Source organism: Nerophis ophidion, unplaced genomic scaffold, assembly GCF_033978795.1.
Source record: "Nerophis ophidion isolate RoL-2023_Sa unplaced genomic scaffold, RoL_Noph_v1.0 HiC_scaffold_40, whole genome shotgun sequence".
NCBI classification, from domain to species: domain Eukaryota; kingdom Metazoa; phylum Chordata; class Actinopteri; order Syngnathiformes; family Syngnathidae; genus Nerophis; species Nerophis ophidion.
Window position 1 is genome coordinate 1 of NW_026906962.1, and position 6208 is coordinate 6208.

The window sequence follows — 6208 nt, forward strand, 5'->3', positions numbered from 1 at the left end:
AAATCACAAATGTCTCAAAGGACTGTACAAACCACTACGACTACGACATCCTCGGAAGAACCCACAGAATGCTAATCATGTGGTCCTGATATGAAGTAGGCATAGATAAGTGGGTTCGGGTAGACTCTGGTGTAAACTTCAAGTAGATAGAGGGAAGAAAATTAATAAATGAATCACATTAACTATGTGATGTTCTCTCAACAGATGAGACATGACCTTCTTCAAAGACTTTTAGATCAAATTCAATTGACATTTTCCACAACTCCACTAAATGTGGATGATTTAGAATGTGTTTGTCGACAGGAGCTGTATTATCTTGATACATATTGACCATGACCCGCCCTGCTATACTTCTGATTGACGCTCAGCTTTTTTGGCCTGACCAATCAGAAAGGAGGGGCCGTCTAAGCATACCCGCGCCCAAAGTGCCAAAACGAAAATGCACCGCGCGCACGAAGTGGATAATCAGCACGCGATAACAGTTTTTATGCGCTTGGATTTTTGGCACTAATGTGACGCCATACAAATAGTCAGCTACTTTTGTTGAAGTCCAATTGACAGCGAAATGAACAAGGTACACAACAGGGTATTTAAACAGGATGGTTTCAAAGGGTTTCAGGCAGGTTAAATGAAGTTTAATTGTATGCAATATTCCTAACATTTATGGTAGTAAAACATTCTTCAATGATGTGGCCTCATTTTGGTATATTTTTAATTACATCTGCGGTCCCCTCCAAGGTTTCTCATTGTCATCCCATTGGGTTGAGTTTTTTCTTGCCCTGATTTGGGATCTGAGCCAAAGATGTTGTTGGGGCTTGTGCAGCCCTTTGAGACACTTGTGATTTAGGTCAACTAAGTCAACTTTGATTGTTTGATACTAAAGTGACTCAAAAATCAGAGTTAGTATGAGGTGATGCTAACCTTCGATAGCTCAGTTGGTAGAGCGGAGGACTGTAGTTGCTCATGCTGAAATCCTTAGGTCGCTGGTTCAAATCCGGCTCGAAGGATTACTCTTTTTTTTTAAATAATTAAATCAAGATAAACAACACAAGATACACTTACAATTAGTGCACCAACCCAAAACATCCCTCCCTCATTCTCACTCATTCATACATTACATTTCTGTGTGATGTGGTTCAAATAAGAATCCAAATAATGTCTTACATCCTGAGGATGTAAACTGTGTGTTGTTTTGGCGTAAGATATTTACCAAACACAACCTGTCCTACAGTAAGAGGTTTCTTTCTGTAGGGATAGTGATGCAATGGATTATGTGTCTCACTACGGACTAGAAGATTCTAGGTTCAACTCCTGGCCAGCGTGCTGTTGTTTGTTAACTCAACTGAAACAGTATTCTGTACAATTTTAGGGGGAGTTTATTTTGCTTTTTTTTTAAATCTACTAACTGAAACATGTGTTTGTTTTCTCTTTATTATTGCGAATGTATAACTGGTAGTTGTATCTGTTCTTATACCATTTAAACTATCTTTCTTCCAAGCATGGTTCATCTACACTTGAATAATTAATTATTAGCCAGCTAAGAACTTTTGAACATTTCTAAAAAATCTGCCAAATGTTTGCAGTAATCATAACATTCTCGGTAGTAAAACATTCTTCAGAAGCATTTTGGTACATTTTTTAGAGACCCTGAAATGCTCAGTCATGGAGTGTAAGACATTCTTTTTGAGCTTCCGGGATTCAAGTACCTGTTCTGCTGACCAATACTAGACTTTGAGACCCCTTGGAAAGACCTCCTTCCACCCCTCAAAAGTCACCAATAGGGCAGACCTTGGTTACATTTGAATGTGTAAACCCAAGCAAATGTTGTATAGCTGAAATAGCTCAGTTGGGAGAGCGTCAAACTGAAGATCTGAAGGTCCCTGGTTCAATCCCGGGTTTCAGCACAACTCGGTGAGTTTCCAAATCAAATCTTCTTACTAAAAAGCCTTCTGTGGCTCTTACAATACTGAAATGGTCTCCCTGACCTGCCAACCTTGCTGGTGGAATCCTAGTATCAGTAGTGACACACCTTTCCTCTCTTTTTAATTTGGACAAGCGTTACGTGGTTTAACGGTGTATCGTTCCTTAAGCCAATGTTTGGTCTTTAACTGAGCCTTACATCGGGCTGTTTCAAACACAAATTTGTTGCCTTAAGGGTTTGTCTTGGACTGTATAACTTGAAACTGAGAGTAATAAAGCTGTGCTCAGTGTGAGGTGAAGGTGCATCTAACACACCTACAGCAAAATATTAACCACAACTTTTTCATACAGATACACTGTCTAACAATTTGTGTTTAAGGTATTGTGGTTAAACCTTCAGATGATCACACTAACGCTCTCCCACCTGAACTAAAGTGGATGTGAGGGATGTTTTTGAATTTCAGTTTTTCAAATGAAATAGAGAAAAAAACAATCATTGTTGAAAACTGTTTAAAATTAAATATAGATTCGAAGGACTGCTGCAGGGGGGTAAAGGGACATTTTTTGAGAAATGTATGGAGGTCAGCATCAGCCACTTGAACAGGGACTTGAACCCTGGACCCTCAGATTAAAAGTCTGATGCTCTGCCGACTGAGCTACCCAGGATCTTTGATATGCTGATATGTCCAACATCTGAGAGAACATCCATATTGGCAATCTCAGGTGAAAGTGAATTAGTAAGGATGTTCAGTGACAAGCTGGGAACTGTCAAAGTTCAAGCTCCCCAAGTGCTTGAACACAAAGCTCATTTTTGACAGATAGGCCAGTTTTACATCGTCATCAACAAAGAAGGTTTTGACCAAAAAAGAAGCTCCTCTCCCGAAGTTGCCAACTCTGAGCTGGATTTAACTTGGATGCTCCCCAGAGTTTTGCCAGAAGCATTTTGTTTCAATTTTTAGTGGAGGTTAGCTGCAACAGGTAGAGCTGGTGAAGGCCCAGGCTGCAACAAATAGAAGGTCACTAGATTTTAAAGTCCAACATAAGCAGTCAGTAAAGCCCTGTTTTGGTAGTAAGCCTCATGTAAACTGTGTGTTCCTTTGGCCTAAGATGTTTACAATATACAACCTGTACGAAATTACAGGGCACGGAGCTAGTGGTGCAATGGATAACATGTCTGACTACGGATCAGAAGATTCTAGGTTCAACTCCTGACTAGCTCGTTGTTTTTTGTTAATTGAACTGAAACAAAATTCAGTGCTGTTTCTTCGGGAGTGTTTTTTTGCATTTAAAATAAATATCTACTAACTGGAACATGCATTTTTTTTATGTTTTATTATTGTGAATAGATAACTGGAAGTTGTATCTGTTGTTATACTCGGGACATTCATTTAGAATAAAGTGGATGAGGAAAAATGTGACACAAAACAAATCTTACCTGAGCACGCCTTCCTCTTGTTAGAGTAAAACATGTTGGGGCTTGGTCACTAGCATTCAAACTAGATGTGACTATTCTGTCTATGAACATGAACAGGGAAGCAAACACATTATCATTCAGGATGGTTTGTTACAGCTGTGATGGTATAGTGGTTAGTACTCTGTGTTGTGGCTGTAGTAACCCTGGTGTGACTCCGGGTCATGGCACCATACCCTTCCTGTACTTTTTTGATGATTTTTGAAAAAAGAGGTATCTTGTTCCCTCTGGTAAGTGGTTGAACAAGATGTGAAACCAACCAGGTACTCTGGTGAAATTAAAAATATCTATTTGATGTCATTACAGTATTGTCCTTGATGCATCATTTAATATGACTGATGTGTGCTTTGTGCTGTTACTTTATCACTTGGTAAAATTGTATTATAAACTCAGTCAATCGATCAAAACTTTCTTTCTTTTATTTCTTTCTTGTGTTTATTCCGAACATGAACATACTTACAACATAATACATCAGACACTTTAATACCATTTCACATTACATCATGTCCGAAAAGGAGTAGGAAGAAGCAAAGCTTATTTAATCCTACCCCTTTCCCACTTCAGAGCGTTTACAAATATATACATTCATTTACTGACCTTTTTTGTAGTAAAATAGTGAAATGACATCCGTGAATGAGTAATACAACAGTTTTGTAATATGTAATTCATTAATTCAGTCATTATTAGTGTACTGAGATGAAGAATATCTTATTTTCAATTATGTTGAAGTTTTTCTCATAATTCCTCTTCTTTGTACTTTATAAGCACTATTAATCTGAACAACCTCTTAAACTGGATCATATCAGTACAATTTTTAAGTTCATTACTTAATCCATCCATCAATCCATCCATCTTCTTCCACTTAACCGAGGTCAGGTCACGGGCGCAGCAGCCTAAGCAGGGAAGCCCAGACTTCCCTCTCCCCGGTCACTTTGTCCAGCTCTTCCCGGGGGAACCCAAGGCGTTCCCAGGCCAGCCGGGAGACATAGTCTTCCCAACGTGTCCTGGGTCTTCCCCGTGGCCTCCTACCGGTTGGACGTGCCCTAAATCCTGACCAGATGCCCGAACCACCTCATCTGGCTCCTCTCCATGTGGAGGAGCAGTGGCTTTACTTTGAGGTCCCCTCGGATGACAGAGCTTCTCACCCTATCTCTAAGGGAGAGACCCACCACCCAGGTGGAGGAAACTCATTTGGGCCGCTTGTACCCGTGATCTTGTCCTTTCGGTCACAACCCAAAGCTCATGACCATAGGTGAGGATGGGAACGTAGATCGACCGGTAAATTTAGAGCTTTGCCTTTCGGCTCAGCTCCTTCTTCATCGATACAGCGTGCGCATTACGATCCGCCTGTCGATCTCACCATCCACTCTTCCCTCACTCGTAAACAAGACTCCGAGGTACTTGAACTCCTCCACTTGGGGCAGGGTCTCCTCCCCAACCCGCAGATGGCACTCCACCCTTTTCCGGGCAAGAACCATGGACTCACACTTGGAGGTGCTGATTCTCATCCCAGTCGCTTCACATTAGGCTGCGAACCGATCCAGTGAGAGCTGAAGATCCTGGCCAGATGAAGCCATCAGGACCACATCATCTGCAAAAAACAGAAACATAATCCTGCAGTCACCAAACCGGGTCCCCTCAACGCCTTGACTGCGCCTCGAAATTCTGTCCATAAATGTTATGGACTTGAATCCTGGAAGTCAGAATGAAAGTCTGATGTTCTTATAACAGAGCACTTCAGGGTTTCTTCACAACACGTAAAAATAAATAAAAATGAAGCAAGATGCTTCTGGCAACATTTTACTTGCATATTTGACCCCGTTCTTGGAAATACTGGTAGATTTGATTGACATGTGTTGCTTTCTTGACACAGAGCCAGTTCAAAGCAATGTTCTCAAATGTTTAGCAGGGTTAAGGTCCAGTCTCCGGAACGGACATTCCAGAAACCTGCCTGAAACCCTTTGAAAACAGTTTTTATGTGTGTTTAATATTGTTGTCTTGTTGGAAAAGCTGCTTGTGTACAAAGATCAGCCTTTTCACTCCTGATTGGAGGTGAGGCAAAGTCTCATCTGACCAGTAAACTTTTCTCCCAAAACTGCCTTGGGTTCAAGCACTTGGCGGGCTTGAGGTTTGACAGTTTCCACTCTGTCACTAAACATCCATCCATCCATTTTCTACTGCTTATCACTTAAAACTGGACAATTCAAGGCATGAGCCGACTACAGCAGTGATGAACAAACAATATGAAAGTAGGTTTGAGGTTCTAGGTCACATGACTAAAGCTACTGACAATTGAAATGTTCTTAGTGAGCTAATGACAAGTACTTTATTGACGGTCCCTTAAAGTAAAGCACTTGTCAGCAGGGACTGACAGACGTGGCATGAGTTTTCAAACAGTCAGCCTGGCTGGATGTTGAATGTCTGTTGAATATCCAACTTGGAACTCATTTGACCTCTGTTTGGCATTTGGAGATCACTCCAGCAGCACTGAGAGCAGTCTGAGTCAAACTACCTTGAGATAAATGTTGCAATTGTCAATGCCAACAAAGAAATGGACTCAAAAAACGCTATAGAAGTCATGGTAGCTTGATGCTAATATACATTGGCTTTGCTATTGACATGCTACTGATTAGCATTAGCAATTTCTCATGACGTTAACACCCACCAAATGAGTTAATTAAAACTATAACTAAGATGAATGTTAGAATCAGACAGCTGGTGCATAATAAATCCAATATATTCAGTATTAACACTTTTTTGGGCGCAACAAAAAACATTATGAATTTACACTACAGCCATCTAGCGTACTGGACTTGC

At 40.7% G+C, this 6208-nt stretch overlaps 3 non-coding genes across 3 annotated transcripts; 2 read left to right on the forward strand and 1 right to left on the reverse strand.

Moving 5' to 3' along the window:
- The first annotated feature begins 920 nt into the window (after positions 1 to 920).
- On the forward strand, positions 921 to 1007 carry trnay-gua (transfer RNA tyrosine (anticodon GUA)). The gene is given in 2 exon segments: positions 921 to 957; positions 972 to 1007. It is a non-coding gene; the product is annotated as a tRNA-Tyr (tRNA).
- Positions 1008 to 1831: 824 nt separating this feature from the next.
- On the forward strand, positions 1832 to 1904 carry trnaf-gaa (transfer RNA phenylalanine (anticodon GAA)). Its single transcript has one exon. It is a non-coding gene; the product is annotated as a tRNA-Phe (tRNA).
- A 609-nt stretch (positions 1905 to 2513) lies between these two features.
- Positions 2514 to 2586, reverse strand: trnak-uuu (transfer RNA lysine (anticodon UUU)). The gene has a single exon. It is a non-coding gene; the product is annotated as a tRNA-Lys (tRNA).
- Positions 2587 to 6208: the final 3622 nt, after the last annotated feature.